The sequence below is a fragment of the Marmota marmota genome, unplaced genomic scaffold (assembly GCF_001458135.2).
Source record: "Marmota marmota marmota unplaced genomic scaffold, marMar, whole genome shotgun sequence".
Lineage (NCBI taxonomy): Eukaryota > Metazoa > Chordata > Mammalia > Rodentia > Sciuridae > Marmota > Marmota marmota.
Genome location: NW_026000229.1, coordinates 11,207,683 through 11,231,290, shown reverse-complemented (window position 1 = coordinate 11,231,290; position 23,608 = coordinate 11,207,683). Strand labels below are relative to the sequence as shown.

Sequence of the window (23,608 nt, the reverse complement as noted above, 5' to 3'; positions counted from 1 at the left end):
TTAGAATCTAAAGTTATTTATTTTTCTGAATTTAAATTGTGGGCATAATTATTAAGTTTTAAAATATGTTGATTTGGAAAATAGTAAGTTTTCCTATTTTAAAGGACATATGTGTGTGTGTGTGTGTGTGTGTGTGTGTGTGTGTGTGTGTGTGTATAATAGAAACAGAAGTATTATCACTAAATGAATCAGCTATCACTAAATGAATACTGAATCCTTTCTTGTTTTGTCATGGGTAAGAATGAGAAAGAAGGAAGGTTATTGGTGAATGATAGGATTGATGAATTAAGAAATTTTTGCAACAAGGAAGAAAAGGCACAGAGAGGAGAAGTGGGGTTGTGGAGATTCACATTAACATGTGTTGTGGTTTTTTTAAGAGGCTGCTTGATAGAGTGGAAAGAACATTGCAGAGGGTATAAAAGGCCTAGTTCTGGTCTCAGCTTCACTTCTAATTATGTGATGTTGGGTAGATAACATATTCTCTGGGCCTCAGTTTAGTTTTTTCTAAAACAAGGACATTGGGCTAGATTGTCTTTAGGGTCTTACTGGCTTATTGATTCTGAAAAAACACTTAACACGTTTTCTTTATTTAAACACTGTAAAAAAAAAAAAAACAAACCAAAAAAACTACTCTCTGGTAGAGTTGAAGCACCTTGTAAAGGCACAATCTAACATAGCTCTTTCAAGATGTTGAGTTCCTTAGTCAAGACTTAAGTGTGCTATAAGTAGTATACTGGAAAAGGTTGAGACAGAAGATGCCTTATCTCTAGTTTCATTTTGAAGTTTTCTCAGAAAATCCAGGCCATGTAATGCTCATATCTTCTAGAAGGTTAGAATCATTTCAGACCCTTATTTAAGACATGGATTTATTCTAGAACTTATAAATGCTATTTATCCCTCCCTAGATAGAGTATGAATATTGGAATTGGACTACTTATCTTAAAAGACATGTATATAGGTTAATCTTTTGCATTGCTACATCTCCAGAAACTGCTCAGTCAGGACTTAATCTGTCCTCAGAACACTGGGTCTGGTAAGAATCCAAAACAGAAATCTATTAGCCCTAGCACTTTCCTGTCTATATTTTGGCTTTCTTTTGGAAAGTACATAATACACATCCTGGAAATTGCTTACTAGATTTCCCGTTGAGTATTATCTTTAATCATTACTGTTATAGCTTAGGCAGCAATAATGTCTTATGGAAAGGAAATTGTATTAATTTCTAAAAATTAAAAAAAAAAACAAAAACGGGACTGGGGTTGTGGCTCAGTGGTAGAGCGCTTGTCTAGCATGTGTGAGGCCCTGGGTTTGATCCTCAGCACCACATATGAATAAAAAAATAAAGTAAAAAAATCATTGGCAACTAAAAAATATTTTAAAAATAGACAGTAGTAAGTATTGTATATATTACGTAGCTGTCAGAATGATGGGTATGATACATGTTCATTATATGAAATTGTGAATATAAATATAAAGATAATCTGAGGATACAATATTTTTTCCTTTCCTTGGGGCAGTTATCACACTTAATGTTTTTTTCTTTCATGATTTTGATTTTTTTTCAATGACTGTTAATGCTTAAATGAAGGACCACATTAAGTAGTGGCTGAATATTCTGTGCAGCTGAACAATTCTTTTTTTTACCATGAGAATACTCTCTAAAATAATCAGTGGATTGTGTGACTTTTGAATCCCACACATTGGCCTTTCGTTTAGGGTGAGTGAAAGAGGAAAAGCAGGTTCACTGTGTAATTGCCCAAATAAGAAAGATTTGGCTTTGGGGGATAGGTAGACTTTAGTTTCTCTTGTGCCAGGAAAAACTGCCATTTCTTCTTCTTTTCCCTCTGATTTTGTTGTAAAGTCATTAACTATCTCCATAGGTAAAATACCCACACTCTCCCAACCTATCTTTACTAATAATTCATTTTGTTTAGAGACAGTTCTGAGGCTTCAGCTAAGGAGTTCTTCAGGGAGCTTCTCTGTATGTGCTTTATATAGATGATATGAGTGGGAGCCGGGTAGATTTGTTGGTGTTCCAGGAATAGCTGTTGAGTAGACAGACCTTCAATTACGCACCTACTTGATTTGTCATAGTTAACTACAATCTCTGCCTGCTCTTTGTCTGTCCTCACTCTCATCATAGATTAAGATGGCCTTCTGTCAAGAAAGAATGTCTGCATCAAGTGCAATATCTCCCTGCAGTTTTAAACCACAGTTCTCTCCACTCAGAGTCTCTAAGATCCCATCAGCTTTCCAGCTAACTGAAATTTCATCAAAAATGTTGGCCTGTGAAGGCATCTTTCATTTTCATGATTTTTGTGAATTTACTGATTTTAGTATGTTTTATATTTCTTTACCCATTGCCTACTTCACCATCATGAGGAGAAACTTTTGATTTTTTTTTAATACTGGGAATTGAACCCAAGGACACTCAACCATTGAGCCACATCCCCAGCACCTCTTGCCCTAGCCTTTTAAAAAAATTTTCGTTTGAGACTGGGTTTCCCTAAATTGCTTAGGGCCTTTCTGAGTTGCTGAGGCTGCTTTAGAACTTGCAATCCTCCTGCCTCAGCCTCTCAAGCTACTAGGATTACAGACATGTACCACTGTGCCTGGCCTGATGTTTTTGATATAGAATAGTTATTGTTTGTTTGTTCATTTGCCAATCTTTCTCTTGAAAATTTTATACATGTCAAACTATCTTTTAAGCTTGTATGGTTCCTTCCACATATGAGAGAAAAATTCAACCTTTGATTTTCTGAGCCTGACTTATTTCACTTAGCATGATGTTCTTCATTTTCATCCATTGACCAGTAAATGTCATAATTTTATTCTTCTTATGGCTAAGTAAAATGCCCTGGTGTATGTTTATATGCTATAATTTCTTAATGCATTCATCTGTATTGTCAGGCATCTGGTTGATTCCATAATTTGGCTGATGTGAATTGTGCTTCCTTAAATGTTGAGATAGCTATATCACTATAGTTGGCTAATTTTAGTTTGGATAAATACCAACGAGTGGAATAGGTGAGCCATATGGTGGTTCCATTCCTAGTTTTTTGAGGAGTCTCCATATTGCTTTCCAGAGTGGTTTTGCTAATCTGCAGTCCCACCAGTAATATACAAGTATACCTTTCCCCCCATATCCTTGCCAGAATTTATTATTGTTTGTATTCTTGATAATTGCCATTCCAACTAGAGTGAGATGAAATCTTTGTGTAGTTTTGATTTGTATTTCCCTGATTGCTGGAGATATTGAACATTTTTAGTATATTTGTTGGCCATTTGTGTTTCTTCTTTTGAAAAAGTCTTTGTTTAGTCTTTTGTCCATTTATTGGTTGGGTTGGTTTTTGAGTTCTTTATATATTCTGAATATTAATATTAATACCCTCTCAAAGAACCAACCTGCTGCCGCAGTCTGGCTGGGCACAAAATAACTGAGCCACCACAAAAGCCTTGTAGATTCAAACAGCAACTCTTTATTCCTGAACTCTCACCGGCACTCTACACACACGTTCTGGGAAAATACACTCCCTCCACCGGGCTCTGCGTACCAATACTCCCAGAACCCTGCAAGAACTCAACGGGAACTCCAAGAGCGGGTGCCTGAGGCAGCAGGATATGCCCTAATCCTGGATCCGCCCTATTCCCAGCAGGATCCACCCTAAACCTGGAGCCACCCTAATCCCTGAGCAGGGTCACCTTTCAACCCAAAATGCCATGCGTCATTCCTACTTGGCTATGGCTCTCAGCATCTCCCCCCTTCTGATTAATAAAACAACAAGCAATGTGGCTTAGGGACCGTGCCTCTTAGGTTGTCCAATTCAATATATGGTTCTTACCCGTCATTGGATGAGCTGACCTCAAGGCGTCAGCCTCCTGTCTTAGGTTGGTACCACTGCAATTGGATCATACCCGTCACTGACTACTGGTCCAGCATACAGCCATACTTGTGGATAGGCCTATGCACCAGTGAGGGGGTAAGGTTCTTTGCCTCACCTCTGTTGGCCCCCAAATTTAGACCATCACTAGTAGAAGGGAGGAGGATACAGAAATGCCACGACACCAAGNGATCTGTTAACCTCCTTATTTGTACACATATTAAAACAATCCTCAACATCTGTTTACCCAATTTAAATTAAACCATTAAAATCACGTGAAAAAAAAAAAAGGCTGACGCCTAGAGGTCAGCTCATCCAATGACGGGTAAGGACCATATGTTGAATTGGACAACCTAACAGGCACGGTCCCTAAGCCACATTGCTTGTTGTTTTATTAATCAGAAGGGGGAGATGCTGAGAGCCATAGCCAAGTAGGAATGATGCATGGCATTTTGGGTTGAAAGGTGACCCTGCTCAGGGATTAGGGTGGCTCCAGGTTTAGGGTGGATCCTGCTGGGAATAGGGCGGATCCAGGATTAGGGCGTATCCTGCTGCCTCAGGCGCCCGCTCTTGGAGTTCCCATTGAGTTCTCGCAGGGTTCTGGGAGTATTGGTAAGCAGAGCCCGGTGGAGGGAGTGTATTTTCCCAGAACGTGTGTGTAGAGTGCCGTGAGAGTTCGGGAATAAAGAGTTGCTGTTTGAATCTACAAGGCTTTTGCGGTGGCTCGGTTATTTTGTGCCCAGCCAGACTGCGGCAACCTGCAAAGATTTCTCCCATTGTGTAGGCTTTTTCTTCATGCTCTTAATTGTTTCCTTTGCTGTGCAGAAGCTTTTTAATTTGATGGCATCCCAATTATTAATTCTTCATTTTATTTCTTGAACTTTAGGGGTCTTGTTAAGGAAGTTGGTGCTAGTACCAATATGATGGAGTATTAACCCTATGTTTTCTTCTAGCAGTTGCAAAGTTTCTGGTCTAATTCCTAAGTTTTTGATCTATTTTGATTTGACTTTCATGCAGGTTGAGAGATAGGGTCTAGTCTATTTTCATTCTTTACATATGGCTATCTGGTTTTCCTAGCACCATTTGTTTAGAAGGTTGTCTTTTCTTCACCAAATATTTTTGGCACCTTTGTCAAGTATTAGATGGCTGTAAATATATGGATCTGTCTCTGTCTTCTATTCCGTTCTGTTGGTCTTCATGCTTATTTTGATGCCAATACCATGCTATTTTTGTTACTATAGCTCTGTACTATAACTTTAGGCCAGGTATTGTGATGCCTCTTGCTCAGTATTGCTTTGGATATTCTGGGTGTGTAATTCTTCCAGATGAATTTAAGGATTGGCTTTCTTTTTTTCAAATTTGATGAATAATGTCACTGATATTTTGATGAGAATTGCTTTAAGTGTATATATTGCTTTTGGCAGTATGGCCATTTTGACAATATTAATTCTTCCTATCTAAGAATGTGAGGCTTTTAATTTTCTAAGGTCTTCTTCAATTTCTTTTTTTCTACAATGATCTACAGTGATCTTTTACCTCCTTAATTAGATTAATTCTCAAGTATATTTTTGAAATTATTGTGACTGGAATGGTTTTCCTTATTTTTTCCTCAGCAGAATCACTGTTGAAGTATAGGAAGTACATTGATTTATGGGTGTTAGTCTTGTATCCTGCTACTTTGCTGAATTCATTTATCAGCTCAAGTCTTCTGGTGAAGTTTTTTGGTTCTTTATATGTAAGATCATGTCATTTTCAAAGAGAGATAGCTTGACTTCTTTTCCTATTTCTATCTCCTTAATTTTCTTCTCTTACCCAATTGCTCTGGTTAGTGTTTTGAGAACTATATTGAATAGAAGAGATGTGTGGTACTTGTCATGTTCCTGATTTTAGAGGAAATACTTTCAGTTTTTCTCCATTCAGTATAATGTTGGCTTTGGATTTTTCATAGGTAGTTTTTATAATGTTGAGGTAAATTTCTTCTATGTCTAGCTTCTCCAGTATATTTTAACAGATCCATATATTTACAGCCATCTTCTTCATTATTTTTAATGAATGGGTGCTGGATTTTATCGAAGGCCTATTCTGTTTCTATGAGTTGACCATGTAATTCTTGTTCTTAATTCTATTTAAGTTGAATAAATAGAATATGTTGAATCATCCTTGCATCCCTGGAATGAACCCCACTTGATCATGTGTTTATGACATGGTTTTATTTTATTTAAAAATAAAATTATTTTGTTTAAGAATTTTTTCATCTGTACACATTAGGTGTATTGGTCTATAGTTTTCTTTCCTTGATATATCTTTGACTGGTTTTTGTATCAGGGTTAAACTGGCTTCATAGAATATATTTGGAAGTGTTTCTTCCCTTTCGAGTTCATGGAATTATTTGAGAAAGACTCCTGTTAGTTTTCTTTGATGTTCTGGTAGAACTCATCTGAAAATCCACCTGGTCCTGGGCTTTTCTTTGTTGGAAGGTTTTTAATTTCTATTTTGATTTCATTAATTGATAATGATCTGTTTAGGTTTTCTATATCTTCCTGGTACAATTTGGGTGGATAATATGTGTCTAGAAATTTGTCAGTGCTTTCTAGAATTTTCCAGTTTATTGGAGTATAAGTTTTCAAAGATCCTCTGGATTTCACAAGTGTCTGTGGTGATATCGTCTTTTTATCTCTAATTTTGTTTATTTGGGTCTTCTATTTCTTTTGATTATGGCTAATTGTCTTCTACTAATTTTGGAAATAGTTTATTCTAACTTTTTTAAGGACTTGCAGTAAAGCATAAGATTATTTATTTGGAATTACTCTACTTTTTAATGCAGGTACTCAATGCTATAAATTTTCCTCTTTTATTTTTTAATTGGTTAAATTTTTTCTTTTAGAACTACTTTCATACTATCCCAGAAATTTTAATGTGTTATATCTCTGTTCTCATTTGCTTCTGAGAATTTCTGATTTCTTCTCTTATTTTTCCTTTGATCATTCTTCATTTCAAAGAGTCTTTTTATTTATTTATTTATTGGAGAGGTAATTATCCTGTTTAACAGAAAGCATGGAAGGACAGCAATCCTTGCTCAACAACAATTCTCCCTTCCAAATTCATCCGTACAAAATGAACCTAGTGCTCTAGGTTCTAGTGTTGTAGGTTCTAGACTTCTTCAGGAGAGTTTTTGCCTTCTGGTCCTCCTTGCTGTTGCTGCCCAGAAGGGCAACAGTAGTATTTTGAAAATGAGGATAGAGGTAGGTTTAACACTCAATCGGCCCTGGAATGACTATCCCTACTGCATCACTGCCAAGCTTCTTAGGCAGTTTTCTCCTACTTACACCTAAAGCACTCAGCTACTTGACCCTACAGTGCTGTTTCACATCCATAAATTTAATGCCTTAAAAACCTGTAGTTAAATCATATATCTTGAATCATAACAAGCAGAGACAGAAACTCTTCCTTTGAAATACTCCCCCATATTTAATATTTTGTAAGTTGGGCTATAAATTTAAATATAGCTAAATGCACTTATGGTAGGTGTACAGTCTAGTGAGTGTTGACCAATTCAAGCACCCATGTCCCAATCAAGAGGAGGGGTGGGAAAAAAAAGAGGTGGGGTGGGATTTTATCACAACTTTCAAAGAGTATTTTTAAATCTCCATTTGTTTATGTGGTTTCTGTTATTTTTTTGCTGTGATGTCCAGTTTCATTCCATTGTGATCTGATAAGATACACAGGATTTTGTCAATTTTTTGTTTGCTAAGACTTAAATTGTAACCTAGAATATGGTCTGTTTTGGAAAATGTTCCATGAATTGCTGAGAAGAAGGTAAAGTCAGCTGTTCTGGAGTGAAATATTCTGTGTAAATATCTATAAGGGCTATTTGATTTATAGTATTATTTAGGTTGTAAATGTCTATTGATTTTATGTTTTGATAGGCTCTCTATTGGTGATAAGGATGTGTTGAAATCACCCAGTATTATTGAGTTGTGATCTATTTGAGATTTAATGTCAAGGAGAACTTTTTATATATATAGTTGGGTGTGCTGTCATTTGGGGCATATATTTTTACTATTGTTATATTTTTTCATTAGATTGTTCTATTTATCAGGATGTTGTGGCCTTTTTTGTCTTCTCTGATTAATTTTTGCTTGATACCTACTTTGTCAGATATGAGAATAGCTCCTGCTTATTTTCGGACTCTATTTATGTGGAATATTTTTTCTGTATTTTTACCTTCACCCTGTGAGTGTCTTTGTCTATGAGATGAGTCTCTTGCAAACAGCATATAGTTGGGTCTTGTTTTTTATGCATTCTGCTAATCTGTGTCTTCTAATTAGGGAGCTGAGACAATTTACTTTCAGTGTTAGTATGACTTTGTGTAGTTTTTTGCTGTTTTAATTTTTTGCTATATTTAATTATATATTTATATTTAATATTTAATTCTGTCTTGATGTTCATTTAGTAGATTATTCTTCTATTGATCTACCTCTATTTGGGAGCTTTGGGTTTTGTTTTTGGGTTCCTCTGTGTGCAGCTTATCTTGGAGTATTCTTTGTAGTGTTGACTTGGTGGTCATAGATTCTTTTAGCTTATCCTTGTCATGGAAAGTTTTTTACTTCCCTTTCGAATTTGAAAGAGAGCTTTGCTAGGTATAGCAATCTAGGTTGGCAGTTGTTTTCTTTCAGAGTTTAGAATATCTCATTCCAGGCCCTCTTTGATTTTAGGGTCTGAATTGAGAAGCCAGAAGTAGACTTATTGGTTTGTTTCTAAATGTGACCTGATGTTTCTCTGATAGCTTTAATATTCTTTCTTTATTTTCTATGTTAGGCATTTTGATTATTATGTATCTTGAGCAGCTTCTTGTTGATTTGATCTATTTGTGGTTCTGTATGCTTCCTGTATGTGGATGTCTCTCATTTCTGATATGAGGAAAGTTTTCTGTTACTATATCATTGAAAATGTTCTTAATGACTTTAACTTGTTTTCTTTTATTCCAGTGATTCTAAGGTTTGGTTCCTTGATGTTGCCCCACAGTTATCTTATATTCTGATCATGTTTTATTACTTTCCCCTTTATTGCATTCTGTATACTCAAGTTTTTGTAGCTTCAAGGGCTAATGTTCTGTCTTCAAGGGCTGAAGTTATATTTTCTATGCAATCTAATCTGTTAGAAATGCTTTCAAGTGAATTTTTAATTTGATTAATTGTGTCTTTTATTTCTAGGAGTTCTGATTATTATTTTTTTTTCTATATTTCTATTTCCTTATTGAAATGGTCTTTCATCTCCTATATTTGCTCTCTTGATTCATTCATTAGGTCTTCTTTGTTCATTGAATATTTTAATGATAATTTTTTTATAATCTGTCTCTGAAATTTCATCTCCTTCCATATCTATGGGATCCTTTGTTAAGGAATTGTGAATTTTGGAGGGATACTTGTTTGCCTGTTCCCTCATGTTTTCATAAGTGTTGGATTTGGGCAGCAATTGAGATGGTTTTCCTTTTCTCTCTTATACACACGTCCTTGTGTGTAGTTATTTCTTTTGTTCTCGGATTTCTCTCTGTTCTTGATGTATGAGTACAAGTCAAGGGGTGGAACCTGAGTTCCTCCTTGGGTGTGGTTGTTAGTTTGGGGTATTTGTCTCTCCAGTTCTTTGAGTTGAAGTAATGTTAAAGCTTAGATGGGGCTAGATCATGTGTGGGGTGAGATTCACTGTTGTTTGGCAGACTTTGTTCATTAAGGTCAGTCTCCTGCTGGGTGTGAAGGCCGAGGCATGAGGATTGCAAGTTCAAAATCAGCCTCAGCAACTTAGTGAGGCCCTGTCTTAAGATTAAAATGGGGATGTGGTTCAGTGGTTAAACACCCCCTGAATTCAAGTCCTGATACAAAAAAAAAAAAAAAAAAAGTCAGTTTCTCTTACATAGGTTCCTCCAAGCCAAAAAAAATTTTTTTTTTTTTTAAGTGCTCTGCCTATTCTCCATCTCCCCTCAGTGGCCACTGCCATGGCTGCCGGCTAAGCTTGTATATCTGTAATATTTTATTTCTTTTATTTCTGAGTTTGTGTCTATAGTTTTTCTTACAGTCTAGTACTAAGTTTCAGTGAGTTCCTTTTGTTACCCACCTCACTGAGGAGAGCAGTCTTTTCACTTTGTAAGTCTTGTGCTGGGGACCTGCTGGGAAGTGCATCCTTCCTCTAATCTGCCATCTTCTTCCCTGCTCTATTATGTCTTCAAAGCTAGTAAGATTCCCAGCCTTCTCTTCCCTTTACTTCCCTTTACCCTTTCTCCTTTGCCTTACCCTTTGTCCTTCCCCTTCTTTTTGCCATTTCTTCTTCCCTCTCTGCCTCCTTCCTTCCTTCCCTGTCTCCCTTCTTTCCTACCCTTTAAAAAATAACTTTGTTTTTATGTTTTTCTATATATAGCCTAGAAATAGACTATCAATTTTCATGAAAAACTCTACTGTTCTGTTTGAATTTCTTTGAATTTGATGACATGAATCAGTTTAGGATACTGAGTCTTCCAACTTCTTTATTGATTTTTATACTTTTCTCCATAGTTAGCTTATATTCTTCCTGTTAGATTTCTTTCCAGATAGCTTATGCTTTTTGGTATTATTGTAAATTTTTTGGTAAGAAATAGATCTCTTACTATTGCTACTGTAAGGAATCACAGTTGATTTTGGCTCATTGATCTTATGTCAACAACTTTGCTGTGAACACTTAGTTCTAATAGTACACCAGCAGATTATCTTTGATTTTCTGTCTAAACTATTGTAACTTTTTGCAAATAATAATGAGTTTCCCCTTAATCATTATACATTTTTGCTATGTATTTGAATGTTTCACTCCCAAATTAATTATGTTGAAACCTAGTCACCAATGTGATCATATTAAGAGGTAGTACCTTAAGAGGTGATTAGGTAATCAGCTATATTGCTATATACTTCAGTATATATTTCCTAAAAATAAGGACTTCTCTTATATTACACAGACTGGTGCCTGTAAAAGTGGTTTGAGAGAGCTTGTTCACCTCTTCACTCATATGAGGACACATAGAAGATGCCCTCTATGAGGGATGGCCCCTCACAGTACACTGAATGTGATGGCACCTTTGGATTTTACAGCCTACAGAACTGTTGAGCACTGAATTTCTGTTGCTTATAAATTATGCAGTCTAAGGTATTTTGTTATAGCAGCTTGAAAGAATTAAGACAGTTTTATTGTTTCTACTTGTTTGAGCTAGGAAAACCTCTAATACAAAGTGGAACAGAGAAGTAAAAATGGATGTTCTTCCCTATTCCTGATTTTAAAGGAAACACATCACTATCTATGTTCACTAGATGCCAGAAATTATCTTCTATTTTAGGTTTGCTTGGAGTTTACATTTTTTTTACACATTAAGATTAATCATATAGGTTTTTCTTATTTAATTACTAACTTTGTAAATTATTTTTCAAGATTTTTAAGTCATTCTATCATTGTTGGTCTTATATTATGGAACATATTTCACATACACACATTTTTTTTCCTGGAAGCTTTTTTGCTCATATTCTATTTATAATAGCTATATCTATGATAATAAACAAAATTGGTCTATAATTTCTTTTCCTTTTATTGTCCTGGTATTGATGCTTCTGCCCTCATAGATTAAATTGATACTTGCTTCCTGTTTGTATATTATCTGATTTACCATTTTGGTTTTCTATTTGATATAAGTCTCAATTTAAATGAAATAAGGATGATTTATTCCTTGGATGTTTGGTAAAACTTATCTGTAATAGACTGGATATTGACTCAATGATTATAATAATTGTCTATTTTGATGCTCTTTTAGTTTTCTTTTGTCCAAATTTACACTTTTTTTTTTCATTTTGTCTCTATCTGTAGTTGTGTCCCCTGTCAGTTCTGATAATGTTTATTTGCATTTTTCTTAATTAATAGTGTTTATTTTACTAGTAGTTTCCAAGAACCAACCTACTAGTAGTTGAACTTTTTAATAACCTTGTAAAATATGATTTTTTTTATTTTTATTCTCCCTTCTGTTCTCTACTTTCTTGTAATGGATAATTGACATTTTAGTTATCAGTCTTCGATTTTCTAACATAAGCATTTAAGACTCTACTTTTTCCTCTGAGAACCACTTTACTTTCTGCTCACAGGTCTTGAATTTTTATTGCATTCAGTTCTAAATATTTTCTAACATCCATTATGATATCTTCTTCATCTATGTGTTTTTTGGAAGTGTATTTGAAAATTTTGAAAGGTATGGATTTCTTATTCTTTTTATAGCTATTATTTTCTGATTTAATTGTATCATGGCCAGTGATGTGGATTATATATAATTAGTTCTTTGAAGTGTACTGAGGTTTGCTTATTGCCTAATATGTGATCAATATTTATAGTAAGTGCTTACTCTTAATATATTTGTCTAGTATCAATATATTTTTCTTACTGTCAGTATATTTGAAGCTATGTTGTAGGTGCCTACAAGTTTGAAATTGATATGTCTTCCTGATAAATTCCTTTTATTATTATGTAATAATGCTAACATTACTCACTTCTTACTGAGCAAGAACTTTATGAGAATGGGCTCTGTGCCATGCACTGTGTCCTAGGCACTTGGGATGTATACTTATTGCTTTAGTATTTATTTAATTTAATGTTAGCACCAGCATTCTTTTGGTGTTTTTTTCCTGGTATATCTTTTATGTTTTAATAATCTTTTTAAAGATTTTAATTTGACATAATTTCAGAAAATATTGCAATGTTATAAAGTACCCTTAACCCAGATTCTGTTAACATTTTGCTATATTTGCTTTTATTGTCTTTTTCTCTTTATGTCAGTTTATGTATATCTTCTCTCTTCAACCATTTAAAAGTAAGTTCCAGACAGGATGCCCCTATATTGCTATATACTTCAGTATATATTTCCTAAAAATAAGGACTTCTTTTATATATCACAGTTCCATTATCAAAATAAGGAAATTAACATTGTTATGCTATTTATCTAATCTGTAGGTTCCGTTCAGATTTATCCATTTGTCCTGCTAGTGCTTTTTATAGCAGAAGAATAATGCAGGATTTTGCATAACACTCAGTTAAACATGTTTCACATGTTATTCATGTGAAAGAGTAGCTGAGTCTTTGTATTTCATGATATTGACATTTATGAAGAGTACTAGCTTGAGACATTTTAAAAGTAGACAATTTGTAGACAATTTGAGCTTGTCTAATGATGTTTCCTCATGATTAGATTTAGCTCATATCCTCTTGGCAGGAATATCACAAAAGTGATGCCAGTTTATTCTTAGTGTATCCCATGAAATATTCTTATAAAAGAATTTTTTTAGTTATAGTTGGACATGATACCTTTATTTTATTCATTTATTTATTTATATTTGTATGTGGTGTTGAGGATTGAACCCAGTACCTTGCATATCCTAGGCAAGCGTTCTACCACTGAGCCATAACCCCAGCCCTGACATGAAATATTCTTTAAATTTCAACCTTTTTATTATACAGGATGCACACCTCCTTTTTTAAAAAACACATGATCTGAGAACCTGTCTTTAAATGAGAGGGCATACTTGTGATTACTGTTATATTTAGGTTTATTAGTTCAGTATTTATGTTTCATACTTGTTCCGCTTTTCTTATGCCTTTTTCCCCTTGTGCCTTATTTTGGGTTGATGGTATTTTTCTGTTCTTTCTTATTTACTTTGTTTTTAAAATATTTTAAAATACACACTTGATTAAACCATAGAATTAACACAACTCTATCCTTTCTCAGATCAGTACCTTAGAAACATTTAATTCAGTAACCACTCCCCTCTTTCATGTTAGTGTTGCCTAATATTTTCTTTTTACCTCTTAACCCTCAAATCAAACATTTTAATTGTTATTTTCAATCAGTGCTTGTTTGGGTTAATCCACATGCCTATTTGGGCCTATTACTCTTTTCACTATTGCAGTCTTTTTTTCTTCCCAAAAGATTTCATTTATACAAAATTCCTTTAACACTACTCTTGTGATAATAAGCTCTCTCAGTTTTTTGCTTATAAAAATAACTTATTTGGTTTTTATTCATGATTGGTGATTTGGCTTGGTTGACAGTTATTATTCTCCCAGATGTTTGAAGATCATATTCCATTGTCTTTGAGCTTCTGTTATTGTCATTAAAATGTCTACTATCTTCCCATTCTCCCCCAGAAGGGGGTCTTTTTCTTTTCCTGATTGCTTTTGAGATTATAAAATTTCTTTTTAAAGTCTTTCAGTTCACAATGATCTGTTTAGATGTGAAACTATCATATTTCACCAATTTGAGGCATATGTTTTTCCATATTTCAATAAGTCTGAAATCTGGATTTGTCTTAGACTCAGTGGCATCTTAAAATCACTGTTTGACAGAACTTGGTTATATTTGTTTATGCTATTGTCATTTCAATGGTTTTGAATTTAATCACATTTTGGAATGTATTTTAAAAGAACATATCATAGTATGACCCTGGGATGAAGCATTACTCTGTTTTCCAAAAGGCATGGGAATAGAGCAGTAAAGTAATCTATTATTAGTGAAACTAATATTTTTTTTCATTGAAAGAATGACTGCAATTCCACCGTGTCTGGCTAGTTAACTTAAAATCAAATATTTTAAAAAGAAGAGAATCATGTATTGATGGAACTCTGGTTACATTTTATTACAGAGCTATGTTTTGAGAGGTTGTCTATTACATGCTAATCAATACGATTAAAGGCAGGAGAAATTGAGAAAACTCTTCAAAACACATGAATGAAATTTTAAAGTAAGAAGCTGTGTGAACAGTTCATGTTGACACTTGCTTTATCTTGTAATAGCAACATATACAGAATGAATGTCAGTAGCTTGGAAGAAAATCTTGTAGGCAATAATGTAGGACACTTAGGTTATCATCATCAGTGTTCTTAACAGAAGACAATAATGTGTGAAAGGCATAGACATCATTATTTGAAAAGTGACATGGAAGTTTAACTATAAATGTGGAACTTTTGTTTCATACTTTATTGAGGTATAATTTAGGTGCAATAAATTGTACAATCTTAAAAACTGAATAGTTCAGTGATTTTTATAGGAGTACTTTCATGTGATCTGCATCTATATTTTCAAATATTGCACCTTCCACATTCTCTCTGCTAATTAAATACCTAGTAGATATAGTGTGGGCATTCTCATTCTATCTTTTGTTTTATTTATTTATTCCTTCTAATTTATTATACATGACAGCATAATACATTTCAATTCATAGCGCACAAATGGAGCACAATTTTTCATTTCTCTGGTTATACACAAAGTAGAGTCACACCATTTGTGTCTTCATACATGTACCTAGGGTAATGATGTCCATCTCATTCCACCATCTTTCCTACCCCTGTGCCCCCTCCCTTCCCCTCCTTCCCCTTTACCCTATCCAAAGTTCCTCCATTCCTCCTATACTCCCCTCCCACCCCCATTATGGATCAGCATCCATTTATCAGAGAAAACATTTGGCCTTTGGTTTTTTGGGGATTGGCTTACTTCACTTAGCATGATATTCTCCAACTCCATCCATTTACCTTCAAATGCCATGGTTTTATTCTCTTTTAATGCTCAGTAATATTCCATTGTGTATATATACCACAATTACTTTATCCATTCATCTATTAAAGGGCATCTAGGTTAGTACCACAATTTAGCTATTGTGAATTGTGATGCTATAACATTTATGTGGCTGTATCACTGAAGAATGCTGTTTTTAAGTCCTTTGGGTGTAAACCTAGGAGTGGTATAGCTGGGTCAAGTGGTGGTTCCATTCCAAGTTTTCTAAGGAATCTCCATATTGCTTTCCAGATTGGCTATACCCAATTTGCAGTCCCATCAGCAATGTAAGAGTATGTCTTTACTCCCCACATGCTTGCCAATACTTATTGTTGTTTGTATTCTTAATAGCTGCCATTCTGACTGGAGTGAGATGAAATTTTAGAGTAGTTTTGATTTGCATTTTCTAATTGCTAGAGATGTTGAACATTTTTTCATATATTTTTTGATGGATTGTATATCTTCTTCTGAGAAGTGTCTGTTCAGTTCCTTAGCCCATTTATTGATTGAGTTATTTGTTTTTTTGGTGTTAAGTTTTTTGGGTTCTTTATATATCCTAGAGATTAGTGCTCTGTCTGATGTGCATATGGTAAAAATTTGCTCCCATTCTATAAGCTCTCTATTCACCTTACTGATTGTTTCTTTTGCTGATAAGAAGCTTTCCAGTTTGAGTCCATCCCATTTATTGATTCTTGATTTTATTTCTTTCACTTTAGGACTTTATTTGATTTTATTTTAGTTGATTTTATTTCTTTCACTTCAGGAAGTCGGGGCTAATCTGACATGATGAAAATTTGGGTCTACTTTTCTTCTATTAGGTGTAGGGTTTCTGATCTAATTCCTAGGTCCTTGATTCACTTTGAGTTGAGTTTTGTGCATGGTGAGAGATAGTGCTTAATTTCATTTTGCTACATATGAATTTCCAATTTTCATAGCACCATTTGTTGAAGAGGCTGTCTTTTCTCCAATGTGTGTTTTGAGTGCCTTTGTCTAGTCTGAGATAACTGTATTTATGTGGGTTTGTCTCTGTGTCCTCTATTCTCTACCATTGTTCTATAATTCTATTTTGGTGCCAGTACCATGTCATTTTTGTTACTATTGCTCTGTAGTGTAATTTAAGGTCTGTATAGTGATGCCACCTGCTTCACTCCTCTTGCTAAAGATTGCTTTAGCTATTCTGGGTCTCTTATTTTTCCAAATGAATTTCATGCCTGATTTTTCTATTTCTATGAGGAATGTCATTGGGATTTTGATTGGGATTGCATTAAATCTGTATAGCATTTAAAATGACCATATTAATTCTGCCTGTTAAGGAACAGGGGAGGTCTTTCCATCTTCTAAGTCTTATTTAATTTCTTTCTTTAGTGTTCTATAGTTTTCATTGTAGAGGTCTTTTACCTCTCTCGTTAAGTTGATTCCGACGTGTTTTGTTTGTTTGTTTGTTTGTTTTTGAGGCTATTGCGAATGGGGTAATTTCCTAATTTCTCTTTCAGAGGATTCATCGCTGATGTACAGAAATGCATTTGACTTATGAGTGTTAATTTTATATCCTGCTACTTTGCTGAATTCATTTACTAGTTCTAGAAGTTTTCTGGTAGAATTTTTTGGACCCTCTAAGTATAGAATCATGTTGTTGGCAAATAGTTACAGTTCTTTTCCTATTTGTATCCTTTTAATTTCTTTCATCTGTTAATTGCTCTGGCTAGTGTTTCAAGGATTGTGTTTAATAGAAGTGGTGAAAGAGGATATTCCTGTTTTTAGAGGGAATGCTTTCAATTTTTCTCCATTTAGAATGATGTTGGCCTTGGGCAACGTTGAGATATGTTCTTATTATCCCTAGTTTTTCTAGTGTTTTGAACATAAAGGGGTTCTGTATTTTTTTGAATGCTTTTTCTGCATTTATTGATATGATCATATAATTCTTATCTTTAAGTCTATTGGTGTAATAAATTGCATTTATTGATTTGTGGTTGGTTTGTGGTTGGTTCAACCTTGCATCCCTAGGATAAACCCCACTTGATCATGGTGCACTATCTTTTAAATATGTTTTTGTATTCAATTTGCCAGAATTTTATTGAGAATTTTACACCTATGTTCATTAGAGATATTGGTCTGAAGTTTTCTTTCCTTGATGTGTCTTTGTCTAGTTTTGGAATCAGGGTGATATTGGCCTCAGAGAATGTGTTTGGAAGTGTTCCCTCTTTTTCTATTTCATTGAATAATTTGAGGAGTATTGGTTTTAGTTCTTCTTGAAGGTCTTGTTAGAACTCAGCTGTGAATCTGTCTGGTCCTGGGCTTTTCTTGGTTAGGAGGCTTTTGATGGTGTCTTCTATTTCATTGCTTGAAGTTGATCTGTTTAACTTGTATATATTATCCTGATTCAGTTTGCGTAAATAATATGACTCTAGAAATTTTCTATGTCTTTGACATTTTCTATTATATTGGGGTACAAATTTTCATAATAGTTTCTAATTATCTTCTATATTTCTATAGTGTTTGTCATGATATTTCCTTTTTCATCACAAATTTTAGTAATTTGAGTTTTCTCTATCCTTCTCTTCATAGCCTAGGGGTTTATCATTTTTATTTGTTTTTTCAAAGAAACAACTTTCATTTTGTCAATTTTTCAATTGCTTCTTTTTTTCAATTGGTTTATTCAACTTTATTGAAGAAAAATAAATCAATTACTAGCAGAGCTATTAGTTGATCACTCATCCATTGACAACTTGCATCATTTATTCAGTGCTATATTAAACAATGTATTGGAAGATAGATTAACTAATAGCTTCAAACCTCCTAACAATTTAAATGAAAATTACAAAATGTTTTGAGACCCTATTTTGGAATACAAAGGGTGTTTGACTTCCAATTTCCATTCTCTGTAGAACAAGAACATGTCATTCCTTTATTGACATGCATAAAATACATCACATTTTCGGTTCTGCTGATGCTATAAATTCAATACCAATTCTCCAGCCACATCAGTTATGAGCATAAAGTATAACATGTAACCTCAAGTCTCTAACAGTGGAAGGTTTAAACAAAATGGATGCTGCTAGAATAATGCTGCTTCATTTGATGTGACAACTGAGCACCCATCTCCGCCCCCCTCAGATGATTTCTTCAGCATGTTAGAGCAGTGAGGAATGGTTTAGTCTCATAACCACGTTAGAGTGAAGACATTGGCCACATAATACACATGCTCCATTTTTTTAAAAAATTCTGAATCTTGGGCAACTGTTCTCTTGTAACTACTTTACAGTTTCTAAAAGCAGTTATTGTTCAAAGCTGGAAGAACTTAAGTCTTCTCAGATGAGCATATGAATGAATGGAGGGAGGTAAACAAAAAATAAAATTAAAAAAGATGAGGTCTGATAGGGGAGCAGCCAGATAAGAAATTGCTTCTTTTGTTTTAATTTCATTGATTTCAGCCCTGGTTTTAGTTATTTCTTCTACTATTTTTGGTGTTATTTTGTTCTTTTTCTAGGGCTTTGAGATGTAATGTTAGGTCATTATTTGTTGACTTTTTCTTCTTTTAAGGAATAAACTCTATGCAATGAACTTTCTTCTTAATACTGCCTTCAGAGTGTCCCAGAGATTTTGATATGTTTTATCAGTGTTCTCTAAGAATGTTTTAATCTTCTCTTTGATGTCTTCTTCAATCCATTGTTCATCTTATAGCATGTTATTTAGTCTCCAGGTGTTGGGATAGGTTCTATTTTTTATTTTATTATTATTTTTTTTATTTTATTGATTTCTAATTTCATTCCATTATGATCTGATAGAATGCAGGGTAGTATCTATCTATCTATCTATCTATCTATCTATCTATCTATCTATCTATCTATCTTTTGTAATTGCTAAGAGTTGCTTTGTGGCATAATATATGTTCTATTTTAGAGAAGGATCCATGTGATGCTGAGAAGAAAGTGTATTCACTTTTTGATGGATGTGATATTCTTTATATGTCTGTTAAGTCTAAGTTATTGATTATATTATTGAATTCTGTAGTTTCTTTGATTAGTTTTTGTTTGAAAGATCTATCCAATGGTGAAAGAGGTGTGTTAATGTCACCCAGTATTATTGTGTTGTGGTCTATTTGACTCTTGAAATTGAGAAGAATTTGTTTGATGAATGTAGATGATCCATTGTTTGAGGTATATATATTTATAATTGTTATGTCTTATTGGGTGGTTCCTTAAGCAGTATGAAATGACCTTCTTTATCCCTTTTGACTAACTTTGGCTTGAAGTCTACTTTATTTGATATGAGGATTGAAACCCTTGCTTGTTATTCAGTCCATGTGAGTGGTATGTTTTTTCATAATCTTTCACCTTCAGTTTGTGGCTATCTTTTCCTACAAGATGAGTTTCTTGTAGGCAGAATATTTTTGGGTTTTTGATTTTTTTTTTAAATCTCTTTGCCAGTCTATGACTTTTGGTTGATGAGTTTAGGCCATTAACATTCAGGCTTATTATTGAGACATGATTTGTATTCCCAGTCATTTTTGTTTATTTTTGGTTTTTAACTTGATTTGGTTTCCCCTTTGATTGGCTTTTCCTTTAGTGTAATACCTGCCTTTGCTGATTTTCATTGTTGTTTTTCATTTCCTTCTCATGGAATATTTTGCCAAGAATGTTCTGTAGTGTAGACTATTTAGTTGTAAGTTCTTTTAACTTTAGTTTATCATGGAAGGTTTTTATTTTGTCATCAAATCTGAAGCTTAATTTTGCTGGATTTAAGATTCTTGGTTGCCATCCATTTTCTTTCAGAGCTTGGTATATGTATTCAAAGATCTTCTAGCTTTGATGGTTGGGGTTGAGAAATCTGAAGATATTTTAATGGGTTTCCCCCTATATGTAATCTGATCTGTTTCTCTTATGGCTTTTAAGATTCTCTCCTTATTCTATATGCTAGGCATTTTCATTATAATGTGTCTTGGTGTAATTTTGTACGTTTGGTCTTCTGTAAGCCTCTTGTATTTGATTTTCCAATTCATTCTTCAGGTTTGAAAAATATTCTGATATTATTTTCATTGACTAGATTGTTCATTCCTTTGGTTTTTAGCTTTATGCCTTCTTCTATCCCAATAATTCTTAAATTTGGTCTTTTCATGTTATCCTATAATTCTTGGATGTTCTGCTCTTGGTTTCTTATCATCTTCACTGTGTGGTCAACTTTATTTTCAAGATTATATATTTTGTCTTCATTGTCTGAGGTTCTGTCTTCTAAGTGATCTAATATGTTGGTGATGCTTTCTATTCAGTTTTTAATTTGGTTTATTTCCTTCATTTCAAGGATTTCTGTTTTTTTTTTCCACAATCTCTATCTCCATATTGAAGTAATCTTTTGCTTCATGTTTTTGCTTATGTAGCTCTTTATCAAAATGATCTTTTGCTGCCTGTGTTTTGCTCTTATATCATCCTTTAATTCACAGAACATTTTAATTATGTGCATCCTGAACTCCTTCTCTGACATTTCTTCTTCTATGCTGACCATGGATTCTAATAATGTAGTATATTGGTTTGTTTGGGGTACTTTCTTCCCTTGTTTTTTCATGTTGTTCGTGTCTTTCCTTCTAGCAGTGTGAATCCAAGGTGTTTTTTTTTTTTTTAAACAATATCTTTATTTATTTTTATGTGGTGCTGAGGAATGGAACCCAGTGCCTCACACATGTGAGGCAGGCCCTCCACCCCTATCCCCCAAGGTGTTACAGTTTTTACCCTATAGACTTATAGTGTCCCTGCAGGGTTCAAATACCTCTCCTTTAAGGAGGAGATCAATATTAATAGTTCCCAGTACAAACAATGTATGGCCTTAAACTAAATAGCTCCTATTAAATGTTTGTGGTTTTGTCATAATGGTGAGTTCATTTATTATCTACAATATAAACAGTAGGTTTGCAAAAGGGTCTACAGTTTCTAATGGTGGACAAAGAGAGAATGGGGTGGTGGTGAAGGGTGAGATATTAAGGAGGCAGGAAATGAGGATATAGAGTTATTAGATGTTAGGAAGCATGAAAGAAGAATCAAAAGAAGTTGGCTAGTAGCAGGAGAAAAAGAGAGAAAGGGATTTGGGGGAGACAAGTAAGGGGGAAGACAATAGAGAGTGTATAAAAAACAAACAAAATTAAGAAAAAAAATGTAAAAATAAAAAAGAATATACAATACAACTGTAATATACTATTCAGACATCCTAGTCCTCGGTAGCCTAATGCATGAAAAGTACTTGGTTTCACAAATGTTGGGAATAAGAGGGCAGGAGAAGAGAGAGAGGGAAAAGGAAAAAAAATCTCCAAGGAAAATTAAAGGATTGTTTCTGTTGGAGTTCAGTATCTTTCCTGTTTTCCTTCTCATCCAGTAGGTGGCTTGTCTGTTGTTTGCTAGTATCTCCACCCTCAGGATGGTGAAGATTATTAGGGTGGGAGGGTTGGTCTTGGATGCGGAACTCCTAGAGGTGGGGCATAGCACTTGCTAGTCCCCGATGGGAGACTGCACCCCAAGGATCTCCTTTGGGGCTCACTCATGTGTTGTAGGTGCCTGGCCATATCTCCTTATATCGTCTGTAGACTTTGCAATTCCTCATCTCTATTTAGTCTCTAAATTGTATCTCACTCACCTCACTTCCTTTCTACTTCCCAGTCAGGAAGCTCTCTCTCTGAAAGTCTTGTGGGCTGCACTCTGAGGTCTGTGCTCTGAGGTTTGCACACCTGTTGCAGAGAGCTGTTTTGTATCAGGCAGATCAGGGCCAGGCTTTGCGAGCTACAAACCATCCACGTAGCTGCAAGCACTGTGCTGGCTTAGTGGCTGTAAGGGAGAGGGGGAAGTCGGGGGACTATAGGTATCTTAATGTTGCTTTTAGATCCCAGCCGGTGACCCAAGCTGGTAGTTGCCCCAACTAAAGATGGTGATGGTGGTAGTGAGCATAACCCAATACGGCAACAGAGGTGACCCAAGATGGAGGTGGAAGCTTTCAGAGATGAGGCATCGGGGCAGGCCCAGCAGTGTGTTCAGAGATGCAGCTCAGTGGCATGCAGTGCCATGGCAGGCAGCTGTCTCCTGACCCTGTCCAGCATTCCCAGGTGGAGACTACTATGTGGTAGTGGTTTCAGTGTTCCAAGATGGAGGTGATGGTGGGGGGAGTACCACGTTGGTAGATGTAGGTCCACATGGGAGTGGTGGCCAGGGGTCTTGCGTGGGAAAGCAGTTGGGAGTCCTGTGCAGATGCTGAGGCTGGGGGACCTGGTGGGAGCAGCTGTCAGGGGTCCTCTAATAACTCACAAAGAAATATTATTATTCTCCTTCTTGAATCCCAGGTCACGGAACAACAAGGAATGTGGCCTCCCTTTAGCTTGCCATCTTGGATCCCCTATCCTTTGTTTCTTAATCTCTCTTTTATAAAATTTCCACCATTCTAATTTCTGTATGTTGCATTTTTGCATTCTCATTAATTTTTTGTTTCTACCCTCAAATTCACTTTCTCCTTAGGTTGTTTAATCTGCTTTTTCAGCCTTTACAGTATATTGAGTGTTTAATAATGACCAATTTTTTGTTTCTAAAAGTTTTGCATTGATTTTTTTCGTAAATGCCCTGATTTATTTAGTTCTGGTGACCTTATTTTTTCTCATGTTTTGGTTTCTTTCATGTATTTAATAATTTTAAATATAGATATCCCATAGTCCTTATTGGATAATTATATTCTTTTAATTTTTTGGCAGTTCTGCATTTGATGCCTAAAATCTCTGCTGAATATTTCTCATGGTAATTTTTTTTATAGGTCAGTAGTTTGGGATAGTCAGAAGACTGCAAAACCTGAGTTTGTGTCTTTCCAAACAGTTTTGCTAGAAGTCTTAGAGACATAAATGCTAGGGTTCCATCATTTTGTAAGGGATTTTCTTAGATCATTCCCATAATATAAATTCAAACTACAAATTCAAGTGAAGAAGGCTTATTATTATTAAATTGAGGCTTTTAAAAATATCTCTTTTCTCATAACTGTTCAAATTAGCTGTCCTAGATTATAAAGACTGAAAATCTTCCTATTCAGTGTATCAGTGCCTGCTTACTAGTCTTCTTTTTAGTTCCCCTTTAATTTTTCTTCAGGGATTACAACCATGTATAGAAGAAAA

The 23,608-nt window shown here is 34.7% G+C and overlaps 1 protein-coding gene across 3 annotated transcripts in view; it reads left to right on the top strand.

The window, feature by feature from the left end:
* Lrrc49 (leucine rich repeat containing 49) overlaps positions 1 to 23,608 on the top strand; it is a 186,974-nt gene that overhangs the window by 28,425 nt on the left and 134,941 nt on the right. The window lies entirely within an intron of this gene.